We start from the raw sequence: 13090 nt of genomic DNA, 5'->3' as shown, positions 1-13090 counted from the left end.
CCTGGTATAAATTCTGTTTTGTGGTTACTAAAGTTCACTCTTATGAAGAGTGTCTTAATGAAAAGGAGCAAGCTGAGAAAGGAAAAATACAAAATGTACAGTTGAAGTAATAAAGACGAACCAGGAAGTGAAATAGAACTGAACCCTGGGGTTGGGGATTTAGCTCAGTGGTAGAGCGCTTACCTAGCAACCGCAAGGCCCTGGGTTCGGTCCCCAGCTCCGGAAAAAAAAAAAAAAAAAAAAAGAACTGAATCCTGTGTCCTAGGAAACAGATTAAGGGGGTGGTGATCTCCAGACAAGACCCTGCCCAGCTAAGTTTATTGTTTGTGTGTTTGCAGTTGAACAAGGAATAGTTATGTTGTTAGGTGCTCTCACCTGGATTGGTTTTATTTGGACTTTTAATCTGGAATGGACTACAACCCAGAAACGGAGGGTACAACTGTGATCTAGATCTTAAGACTGGAAGACACAGGATTTTGATCCGGATCTTGAGGAGCAGTGGCCATGAAAAGTGTAGTATTAATAATTTAATAAATCCTGGCACAGGGTCGCTCCCTGCCTCAATGGTTTATGTTCCCAAATGAAAGACACACACACAGCCTTTATATGCTAATATGCTTTAAGCAGCACAGTAGCTGGGCAGCTGCCTAATCTCCATGTTGTTAGAATCTACCTTCACCGATAACTCCAAGTTACTTACTACTTACTACTTACTACTTACTAAGTTCTACGTTCAGTCATGGCTGCTCTAGACCCAGTTGAGCAGCACCCTGGGCCACATTCTCTTAGTTCCATTACATGGTGGTTCTGCCGCTCAGTCCTGCACTCTCCTCTCTGCCTCCTCCTTGAGGTCCCAAGCCCAGGAAAACCTAAAAGCCCTGCTTCTTTCTCTTCTCCCCTACGATTGGCTGCTGGCACCTTTATTTACCAATCAGAATTAACTGGGCACAGGTACCTAGAAGGTACAGGCAGACCCTCTCTGCAAACAGTTTTGGAGGACACAGTTAGCTTTAGAATATAAGCAGCTACAGAAAAGCTTTGTCCCAAGCATACACCTTTAATCTCAGGATTCAGGAGACAGAGTCATGTAGGTCTCTGAGTTCAAGGTCAATGTACGGAGCAAGTTCCAGGACCGCCAAGCTTAGGTAGTGAGCGAGTTGGAAAACAGAAAGCTGGTGCTAATGTAATAGAACAAGGGGGTTGTGTGCCAGCCCCAGCGAGCAGGAGAACTCAGAAGCTTTCACTTAGAGTGAAAAATAGAGGGGACACTGGGACAATTGGTGCTGGTTAGCTGGAGCTAAGAAATTAGCAATGACTAAGAAAAGGCCATCATCACTGAAGTGAAATCTTCTGGGAAGTATTTTCTGAGAGCAGAAAGAAGCTATGTTCTATAGGTGGCCAAGGTTGTGCCTCGTGCTGGTAGCCAGACTTGGTAATGTATAAGAGTCACCCAGGTGGTACTGGTTTGGAAGGCATGAAGGGTCATGGAGAGCAGCTGAGGCTTGGCACTGTGAGAGGTCAGGGAAGGCCATTGGAGAAAGTGAACCCTCAGTTGCAGTTGATGGCCCAGGACTGAAGGGGGCATGCAAAGAAGCTGAGGTTGGGCACTGTAAAGGGAACCTATGAGAGGCTATTATTGGTGAGGCCTCATTGCAGTGAGAAATCCCAGTGTATTAGAGATGGTAGCACCATGGGATGACCACCAGGAACAGCAGCAAAATGGAGTCAACCAGAGCCTAGAGTGCTACAGAGGACAGAGCTGGAGATGTGACCCAAGCCCTTTGGAGGATCCCAGAAGGTTGTGTGTGAATCCCAGACATTAGAACAAGAAGCTATAACATTGAAGTTGCCTTGAAGACCCCAAGATGTTAGAGATGCCATAGTCATGGGATACCTGCTGAGGAAAGCTGCTACCAGGGAGTGGAACCAACAGAACACAATAGAAAGAACTGTGTTGTAGTCAACAAAGCTGAAAGAAATTTTACATCAGCCATGGAGATGCAGAGTTTGGAGTTTGCCCAGCTAGTTTTCGGTCTTGCTTTGATTCAGTATCTCCTCCTGTGTTCCCTGAGTTTTGGAACGATAATCTATATCCTGTGCCATGAAATGTTGAAAGAATGTGATCTGCTTATTGATTATGATTTTATAGGGATCATAGTTAAGACACTGCATGAATCTCAGAAGAAACTTTGAATTTTTTTTAAAGATATATTTATTATGTATACAGAATTCTGCCTGCATGTATGCCTTCAGGCCAGAAGGGGACACTAGAGCTCATTACAGATGGCTTTGAACCACCATGTGGTTGCTGAGAATTGAACTCAGAACCTCTAAAAGAGCAGTCAATGCTCTTTTTTTTTTTTTTTTTTTTTTGTTCTTTTTTTCGGAGCTGGGGACCGAACCCAGGGCCTTGCGCTTCCTAGGCAAGCGCTCTACCACTGAGCTAAATCCCCAACCCCTCTTTTCTTTTACATTTTTTTTTTTTTTTTTTTTTTGCAGTCAATGCTCTTAACCTCTGAGCCATCTCTCCAGCCTGAACTTTGGACTTCCTCCCCGCCCCCGGGGCTGGGGATTGAACCCAGGACCTTGCGCTTCCTAGGCAAGCACTCTACCACTGAGCCAAATCCCCAACCCCCGAACTTTGGACTTTTAAACATTGTTGAAACTGTGATAGACTATGGGGACTTTTGACATTGGACAGGGCACACCCCAGGAGGAATAGAACAAGTAAGATAGACTGACTAAAATAAACTTCCTACTTTATAGCGTAGAAGATGAAATTATACAGTAAAAGGAATTATGTATTAGTATTTGGTATTCATTAAAAGACTGGTTCAGGGGGCTGGAGAAATGGCTCAGAGGTAAAGAGCCTGACTGCTCTTCCAGAGGTCCTGAGTTCAATTCCCAGCAACCACATGGTGGCTCATAACCATCTGTAATGAGATCTGATGCCCTCTTCTGGTGTGTCTGAAGACAGTGACAGTATACTCACATATATAAAATAAATCTTTAAAAAAAAAATAAAAATGATGTAAAGAATTATTTATTTAAAAAACTGATTCAGGGGGGTTGGGGATTTAGCTCAGTGGTAGAGTGCTTGCCTAGCAAGCGCAAGGCCCTGGGTTCGGTCCCCAGCTCCGAAAAAAAGAAAAGAAAAAAAAAAAAACGGATTCAGATATTTTCTGTTTGTCTGGAGTTTTTTAAACTTGCAAATGCTGCCAGCCTAAAGCAGGCTATCATATAATAAATGTGTGAGACATTCCTTAGATTCTTTGAAGTTATAGGGCTGATAATAAAAATAAAATCTGTTCTATTTGTACTTTCTAATTGTGACTGAACTTGTAACCCCACACATGTCCAGAGACAAAAATGATATAATCTGTATTTCTTGGATAATCATTTGTCTGTATTTTTTAAAATTTCCCCTAGCAATTATTTATTTATTTATTTTATTATTAAGATTTTATTTATTTTATTAAAATTTTATTTGTTTATTATATATAAGTACACTGTAGCTATCTTCAGACACACCAGAAGAGGGCATCAGATCTCATTACAGATGGTTGTGAGCCATCGTGGGTTGCTGGAATTTGAACTCAGAACCTCTGGAAGAGCACTGGTTAAGTGCTCTTAACCACTGAGCCACCTCTCCAGCCTTCATCTGCCTTTATTCTATGAAACCTATGTAAATAAAGAAGCAACCTGATTGCTAGTCAGTCAGAGCTACAAGATTCCCCTGACCACTACAGCTGATTCACTCCTCCCTCACTGACTCCTTATCTCCTCTTAGGCCACCCTATCTATAGCCAGGGGTCCTGGATGGGGTGTGGGACTGTGGGGGTCAGGTTTAGTCTGCCTTGCCTTTTGGTAAGCTTCTCAGTGCCCTCCCTCAGCCAGGGACCTGTGCAGGTGAAGCTGTGCTAGGTGTTCTTCTCTGTGAGACACATTTGTTCTGCCCCCACCCCCATCTTTTCATTGTCATTGAGGATTTCCAAGTTTTCCCACTATTTCTGACAGTCTCTCTCCCATTCTGATTCTTTTTCCCATCAGCTCTCCCAGAGCCAGTCACCATCCTGCCGTTGTCTCAGCTAGGGTCACTATTGTTGCAGAGAAACACCATGAGCAAAGCAACTTGTGGAGGGATGGGTTTATTTCAGATTACACTCCCAAGTAACAGTTCATCATTGAGGGAAGTCAGAGCTGGAACTCAAGCAGGACAGGAACCTGGAGGCCGGAGCCGATGCAGAGGCCATGGAGCGGTGCCGCTTACTGACTTGCTCATCATAGCTTGCTCAGCCTGCTTTCTTATAGAAGCTCAGACTAAAGAACTAGATCCAGCTATCTATTTCAAGATGCCCAAGGAAGACAGTCAAAGGTGGGGAGGTAACCCACCATATGAAAGGAAACAGCACAGGCTGGCATGGCTAATGTCATAAGCTTCAAAACTGTTGTATAGGAGGTCACTGTATGTTGATAAATGGAAACACCCATCTAGAAGACGTAGTAATTGTGAATATGAGTGCATGGAGTGTTGGGTTTTGTAAGACAAACAGTAGTTAACATATAAGGTCGGATTAGGGCCAGATATATTAATAGTGCGTGATCTCAATGCCCCACACTAATCTCTAGATATGGAATCCAAACCGATAAATCAAAAAACCTCAGTGATGAACTGTACAATAGAACGAGTGACTTAACAAATGTCTCAGGGAATGACAGAGTAGTCCACCCAACAGAAGCAGAAGTCACACCTTTTCAGTGTGCCCTGGAAGACTTTGACCAGACTACAAACCAAGTCTTTCCAAGTACAAAGGAATCAAAATAATCTCTTATATTGCATCAGGGTATAGTGTAGTTATCTAGAAGTCAGTAATATGAGAAAGTACAGAAACTCCATAAATACACGGAGACTGAACGATACACCTTTCAAAGACTAGGGCATCGCCGAAGGAAGAAATTTGCAAGTTTCTAGAAGTCAAAATGAAAGCATAAGTTACCAGAATCTCTAGGTTACAGGTACACACACAAATAATGTATGTAATTTTAAAATTTAAAAAACACAAAACAAGGACTGGAGGGATGGCTCAGCAGTTAAGAGCACTGACTGCTCTTCCAGAAGTCCTAAGTTCAATTCCCAGGAACCGCATGGTAGCTCACAACCATCTGTAAAGAGATCCAATGCCCTCTTCTGGTGTGTTTGAAGACAGCGACAGTGTACTCTTATATATAAAGTAAATCTTTTTTCTTATTTCTTCCATGCTCATGGGTGGGTGGAATAACAAAATGGAAATGACTACATTACCAAAAGCAATGTATAGATTTCAGCACAATTTCCATCAAGTATATAATGATATTCTATTAGAAACAGTAATTCAAAAATTCATATGTTAAGCACAAAAATGCCAAAATAGCTCGAGGAATTCCTTTTAAAGATTTATTTAGCTCTCTGCTCCCAAACCCCGTGGGAGAGAGACCTCACCGCCTGATCAGGTGGGCACTCCTGAGGCTGCAGAGCGGAGGAGACCACCAACACTGCCCACCCCTGCCCACATCCCTGGCCCAAGAGGCAACTGTATAAGGCCTCTGGGTTCCCGTAGGGGAGGGCCCAGGGGCGGCAGGACCCCTGCACCTGAGACACCGCCGGAACCTGAAGGAAACAGACCGGATAAACAGTTCTCTGCACCCAAATCCCGTGGGAGGGAGAGCTAAACCTTCAGAGAGGCAGACACGCCTGGGAAACCAGAAGAGACTGCACTCTGTGCACATCCAGACGCCAGAGGAAAACACCAAACGCCATCTGGAACCCTGGTGCACGGAGGCTCCCGGAAAGAGCGGCGCAGATCTTCCCGGTTGCTGCCGCCGCGGAGAGGACTTAGGCAGTACCCCACGAGCAAACTTGAGCCTTGGAACCTCAGGTAGGACCAACTTTTCCCCTGCAAGAAACCTGCCTGGTGAACTCAAGACACAGGCCCACAGGAACAGCTGAAGACCTGTAGAGAGGAAAAACTACACGCCCGAAAGCAGAACACTCTGTCCCCATAACTGGCTGAAAGAAAACAGGAAAACAGGTCTACAGCACTCCTGACACACAGGCTTATAGGACAGTCTAGCCACGGTCAGAAATAGCAGAACAAAGTAACACTAGAGATAATCTGATGGCGAGAGGCAAGCACAGGAACCCAAGCAACAGAAACCAAGACTACATGGCATCATCGGAGCCCAATTCTCCCACCAAAGCAAACACGGAATATCCAAACACACCAGAAAAGCAAGATCTAGTTTCAAAATCATATTTGATCATGATGCTGGAGGACTTCAAGAAAGACATAAAGAACTCCCTTAGAGAACAAGTAGAAGCCTACAGAGAGGAGTCGCAAAAATCCCTGAAAGAATTCCAGGAAAACACAATCAAACAGTTGAAGGAATTAAAAATGGAAATAGAAGCAATCAAGAAAGAACACATGGAAACAACCCTGGACATAGAAAATCAAAAGAAAAGACAAGGAGCTGTAGATACAAGCTTCACCAACAGAATACAAGAGATGGAAGAGAGAATCTCGGGAGCAGAAGATTCCATAGAAATCATTGACTCAACTGTCAAAGATAATGTAAAGCGGAAAAAGCTACTGGTCCAAAACATACAGGAAATCCAGGACTCAATGAGAAGATCAAACCTAAGGATAATAGGTATAGAAGAGAGTGAAGACTCCCAGCTCAAAGGACCAGTAAATATCTTCAACAAAATCATAGAAGAAAACTTCCCTAACCTAAAAAAAGAGATACCCATAGGCATACAAGAAGCCTACAGAACTCCAAATAGATTGGACCAGAAAAGAAACACCTCCCGTCACATAATTGTCAAAACACCAAACGCACAAAATAAAGAAAGAATATTAAAAGCAGTAAGGGAAAAAGGTCAAGTAACATATAAAGGCAGACCTATCAGAATCACACCAGACTTTTCGCCAGAAACTATGAAGGCCAGAAGATCCTGGACAGATGTCATACAGACCCTAAGAGAACACAAATGCCAGCCCAGGTTACTGTATCCTGCAAAACTCTCAATTAACATAGATGGAGAAACCAAGATATTCCATGACAAAACCAAATTTACACAATATCTTTCTACAAATCCAGCACTACAAAGGATAATAAAGGGTAAAGCCCAACATAAGGAGGCAAGCTATACCCTAGAAGAAGCAAGAAACTAATCGTCTTGGCAACAAAACAAAGAGAATGAAAGCACACAAACATAACCTCACATCCAAATATGAATATAACAGGAAGCAATAATCACTATTCCTTAATATCTCTCAACATCAATGGCCTCAACTCCCCAATAAAAAGACATAGATTAACAAACTGGATACGCAATGAGGACCCTGCATTCTGCTGCCTACAGGAAACACACCTCAGAGACAAAGACAGACACTACCTCAGAGTGAAAGGCTGGAAAACAACTTTCCAAGCAAATGGTCGGAAGAAGCAAGCTGGAGTAGCCATTCTAATATCAAATAAAATCAATTTTCAATTAAAAGTCATCAAAAAAGATAAGGAAGGACACTTCATATTCATCAAAGGAAAAATCCACCAAGATGAACTCTCAATCCTCATCTTCGATTGGTTTATATACAAGTGTGCAATTTCTAGGCTTGAAAGTAAAATGATGCTATCTGGTGCTGGATAGAGGAGCCTTATTTTTTATTATGGCAGCTTGCTATTTTTGTAACATGGTGATTTGGTTGAACACAATAAAGTACAGTAGTAACTGATCTCCCCCTCTTCCTGGATGAGTGAGGAGATGATTAAATGTTGATGTCAGCATCCATGAGCATATTCAGATGAGCTTCTGCTTCTGTTGAAAAGGATGCTGTGTTTGATTGTGGTCCGAAGCTTTGAAGCACTACTTGGCATCTCCTTCCTTGGAGGTCTCACTGTTTAAACATAACAGATTTGATAGCTTGTTGGTAAGGTGAGGTCCAGCTTGTCTCCACTAGGTCATCTTCATGTGAATCCGGTGGTTATAAGGTTTTGTTCTAGGGATATTTCATTTTTTTAATAACGGTTTTAGCTGACATTCATGGAGAGAATGAATCCTTAGAAGTGTGCCACTAGTGAAAGGAAATCCTGTCTAGAGTATGTTTCTTTACAAAGCTGTGTCACACCATCCTTTGGGCCCTCTGCTGGAAAAGTAGAATCAAGTCTCAAATAATGCCTTTTAAATTGTATCCTCTAGTATTATAGATGTAGGACACTACTGTATCATACCTCTGTGGATGTAAAATTTAAAAAAAGATTTATTTATTTATTCAATGTATATGAGTACACTGTAGCTCTCTTCAGATACACCAGAAGGCATCAGATCCCATTACAGATGGTTGTGAGTCACAATGTAGTTGTTGGGACTTGAACCTCTGGAAAGCAGTCAGTGTTCTTAACCGCTGAGCCATCTCTCCAGTCCTAGTTCAAGGGATTCCTAGCAGTGCTGGACAAATGACAGTACTGGATCCTCAGCTTTTGTACTGAGCCACTGTAACAATACCCATGACCAATGGAGTAGGAGGATGACTCAGCAGGGCACATACATATACATATGTGCACGCTCATAAACACATAACACACACACACACACACACACACACACACACACACACACACACACCATGACATACACCTAATTTTTGGTAAAAAATTCAAAAACATATGCTGGAGTGGGGAAAGACAGCCCCTTTAACAAATGGTTAAAAAAGAAAAATCCTTCACAATTCATCAAAGACCACAAGTAAGGCTTGAAGCTTTGAAAATCTGAGATGAAGACTTGTCAAGACACAGGTAAAGGCAAGGATTTTCTGAACAGGACTCCCACAGCACAGGGGACAACACCCCCCCCATGACTTGACAAATAGGATTACATGCAATTAAAATGTTTCTTTATAGCAAAAGAAACAATCACAAGAGTGGAGAGACAGTTGCACAATGGGAAAATGTATTTACCAACTACATATCAGCTAACAGATTAAAGAATTGCAAAATTTATGCTACAAAATATCAATCATCCAAACAAAAAAACAAGCTACTGGGGTGGAGAGATGGAGTGATGATGGAGAGAAGATGGAGAGATGATGGAGAGAAGATGGAGAGATGATGGAGAGATGATGGAGAGATGATGGAGAGATGATGGAGAGAAGATGGAGAGATGATGGAGAGAAGATGGAGAGATGATGGAGAGAAGATGGAGAGAAGATGGAGAGATGATGGAGAGATGATGGAGAGGTGAGGAGATGGAGAGATGATGGAGAGATGATGGAGAGAAGATGGAGAGAAGATGGAGAGATGAGGAGATGGAGAGATGATGGAGAGATGGAGAGATGATGGAGAGAAGATGGAGAGAAGATGGAGAGATGATGGAGAGAAGATGGAGAGATGATGGAGAGAAGATGGAGAGAAGATGGAGAGAAGATGGAGACATGATGGAGAGATGATGGAGAGATGAGGAGATGGAGAGATGATGGAGAGAAGATGGAGAGATGATGGAGAGATGATGGAGAGAAGATGGAGAGAAGATGGAGAGATGAGGAGATGGAGAGATGATGGAGAGATGATGGAGAGAAGATGGAGAGATGATGGAGAGATGAGGAGATGGAGAGATGATGGAGAGATGATGGAGAGATGAGGAGATGGAGAGATGATGGAGAGATGATGGAGAGAAGATGGACAAATGATGGAGAGATGATGGAGAGAAGATGGAGAGATGATGGAGAGAAGGAAAGAGATTAAGAACTCTTCCTGCTCTTCCAGAGGACCAGAGTTCAGCTCCCAGCACCTGTATCAGGAGGCTTACAACCATCTATAGCTCTAGCTTCAGAGGATCCAACATCCCCTTTGGTACCTGCACACATGGCATACACATAAAAATTATTTAATGAATGAAGTACTGAACCAAATAGTTCTTAAACAAAGAAATGCAAATGGACAGTAAGTACTTAAAGAAGTGTTTAAGAGGGGTTGGGGATTTAGCTCAGTGGTAGAGCGCTTGCCTACCAAGTGCAAGGCCCTGGGTTTGGTCCCCAGCTCCGGAAAAAAAAAAAAAAAAGAAAGAAAGAAAGAAAGAAGTGTTTAAGATTCTTAGCTAGCAGAGAGTTGCAAATTGAAACTTCTTTGAGAGTCTTTCCTACTCCAGTCAGAATGGTCATTATCAACAAAACAAATGACAGCCAGATATGGTGCGCACTTTTAACCTCAACTTTGGGGAGGAAGAGGCAAGTGGATCTCTGTGAATTGCAAGCCAGACTGGTCTACAGAGCAAGTTCCAGGGCAGCCAGGGCTGCTACATAGAGAAACCCTGTCTTAAAAGACAAATAAGCAAACAAACATGTACCCAAAACAAACAAAAGAAAAAAGAAAGAAGGCAGGGCAGGCAGGCAAACAAGCAAGAATTTTTCCTGGTCCTTCATCTCCCTACTTCTTCTAGTGGCTAGTTCTAATCATAGAACTAAGTTTCAGTATCTTCATAATATTGGGTTATTTTTAACCTTGTAAAGCGCTATATTGGTGGCGTAATATCAAAATCTGAATAGCACTTATGCTTTCTCTAATGAAGGTAACTAGTTTATTTAACATACTTGGACCTATAATCAGAAGCAGAAGCAAAATTAAGAAGGGTCCCATAAGGGAAGATATCAGAGTAGTCATCCAAGGAGATCTACTAAACCAGCTCTCAAACCATCCCTGATGCATTTCTCTGTCTTTTGTCTAACCTTTCTCTAAGTTTATTCATGGAGTCTTTAATTACTCCTGAATGGTCTACATAAAAGCAACATTCTTCTTTTAGTGTACCACACAGACCTCCTTCTTTAAGGAATATCAAGTCTAATCTTCTCTTATTCTGAAGCTACCTCTGAGAGGGAGGTTAGGGATTCTTGGAGGTCAGCTAAAAAGTCTTTTTTACTCTTTTTATATCTAAGTCAATGGCAGTTCTGAATTCCCCATAAACCTTATGTTGACGGGCAATAGCAGATGTCCTTGTAGCTGCCCTTGCAGTACCTAAACTCAGCCCTAAGATAATTGCCAGAGTAATCTCCAACTCTCTTTTGCATCTTACTAAATCTTTAGCATCAGGATTCCAATCTGGACACTATCTGAACCTACACACAAAGGTCATGACTGCCTTTTAGAACTTCTAAACTTATACAGGTTGTGATCCCTGAGGCACAGTCCCAAGAAGTGTTAGGAGTACTTACGTACGTAATGCCTTCATTGTAAGGGGATGTTACATCATTTGCAATAGAAATCAAGCCTACCCCCACACCTGCGATTGGGGGACCTATCTCGATGGAGCCCAGGGCTAACATGAAATTTTTGTTTCCAAAGCACACGCCTCAAGTGAGCATTACAGTAACCTCCCAGTCACGTCTCATGTGCAAGTCTAGGGAGCTTTTAAAAATCTGAGTGTCCCTCTAGGTCCCAGCCCCAACCCAGTTCCAACAGCTAGTACGAGGCTGGTGAGGGCTGACACTTGACGGCTATTGGGGTGGTCAGCAGCACCAGGTACAGTCCTTTCCAGCGAGGCTCGAGTGTCTGGGCCCAATGTTGTCATACGTGGATGGAGTCTCTGACCTGGAACTGGTGAGATATCTCAGGGGTCCCCAGGACATAGCCTGTTGCCAGCTATGACCAGACTTCTTTCTGTTTCATCTGTAGGCTTTTTAGCCTGGCATACAAATCATTATTACTATGACATGTTGGTTTAATAGCATCATCTAATACAGTCAGAGGAGCCAAGGCCCCGTATAAGATCTCAAAGGGTGTAAGGCTGAATCTGGAAGGGATATTTTTTGCTCTGAAGAGAGCAAGAGGGAAGTAGTGCTCCCAAGTCTGCGCCGGTCTCCATGGTCAATTTGGTCAGGGTCTCTTTTAGAGTTCTATTTATTCACTCTACCTGTCCTGAACTTTGAGGTCTGTAGATACAATGTAATTTTCAATCGACCTCTAAATACCTGGCCACACCCTAGCTTACCTTGGCAACAAAAGCAGGGCTGTTGTCTGACCCAATTACCTTGGGCACTCCAAATTGGGGGAAGATTTCTTCCAGTATCTTCTTGATGACTACCGAGGCCATCTCTTGCTTGGTGAGGAAAGTTTCTATCTATTCCTGAAAAGGTATCTACAAGCACTAGGAGATACTTGTGACCATATTTTCCTGGTTTTATCTCAGGGAAGTTCACTTGGACTTCTCACTAAACTCCCTAGGTCTCTTTGCCCTGTTTGCTCACTAAGCATTCACTTGTTGACATACCTTATCCTTTTTTACTGCCTCTCTGGCTAAATCTTAAAGTCTATTACATATACCTTAACTACTTGGATAAGCTTCTTATCTCCTAAATGAGTCCATTTGTGTATTTGGCAAAGTGAATCTTTCGTTTGTTCTCTGGGGAGTATAGCTTTCCCCTCAAGTGTGCCATTGTCTTTTCTCTTTTAAGCAATTTGGGCCTTTTCTTCTGTTGTACATTCTAAGTGAGGCCATCCCTTAGTCTGATCCCAGTTCCCAGTGGCTGTCTCTTGCAGGCCCACAACCAGGATAGGCTCCTGCATAGCCATTTCTCGAGCCACTTGATCTGCTTTGTTACTGCCCCATGCCACTGAATCTCTTCTCTCCTGATGTCCTAGGCAATAAATAATACTCACAGTTGTTGGCTTCATCAGGGCATCCAAGAGATGGCAAAGGCATCTGCGCTGATGTGCTAGGGGGTAGAGGTTTGTCCATCCCAGATGACATTTGTGTTGTCCACTATGGTAGCACCCACTCATCTCTGACCTTCATGAAGAGAACTGTTCCCGTCTGTAGACAAAGTAGCTTCAGCTTTCAGCAGGGGTCGATTGGTCAGTTCCAGAGGTCTTCCCTCCACCCATGGGCTTCTGCCAGTACTTGACACTCGTGCTGTGGTGGCTTCAGGTCAGGATTGGGCGCAAGGTGACCAGATTGCCCCCAACCGGTGGAGAATCTAGTCCATGGCAGCTGACCAGTGGTCCCATCCTCTGGGACATTCCATTCAAAGGCAAAACATCAGCCACTCTACCACAGTTTAAGTCC

This window comes from Rattus norvegicus, chromosome 7, assembly GCF_036323735.1.
Source record: "Rattus norvegicus strain BN/NHsdMcwi chromosome 7, GRCr8, whole genome shotgun sequence".
In the NCBI taxonomy this organism is placed as follows: domain Eukaryota; kingdom Metazoa; phylum Chordata; class Mammalia; order Rodentia; family Muridae; genus Rattus; species Rattus norvegicus.
This window is presented reverse-complemented; position numbering follows the sequence as displayed.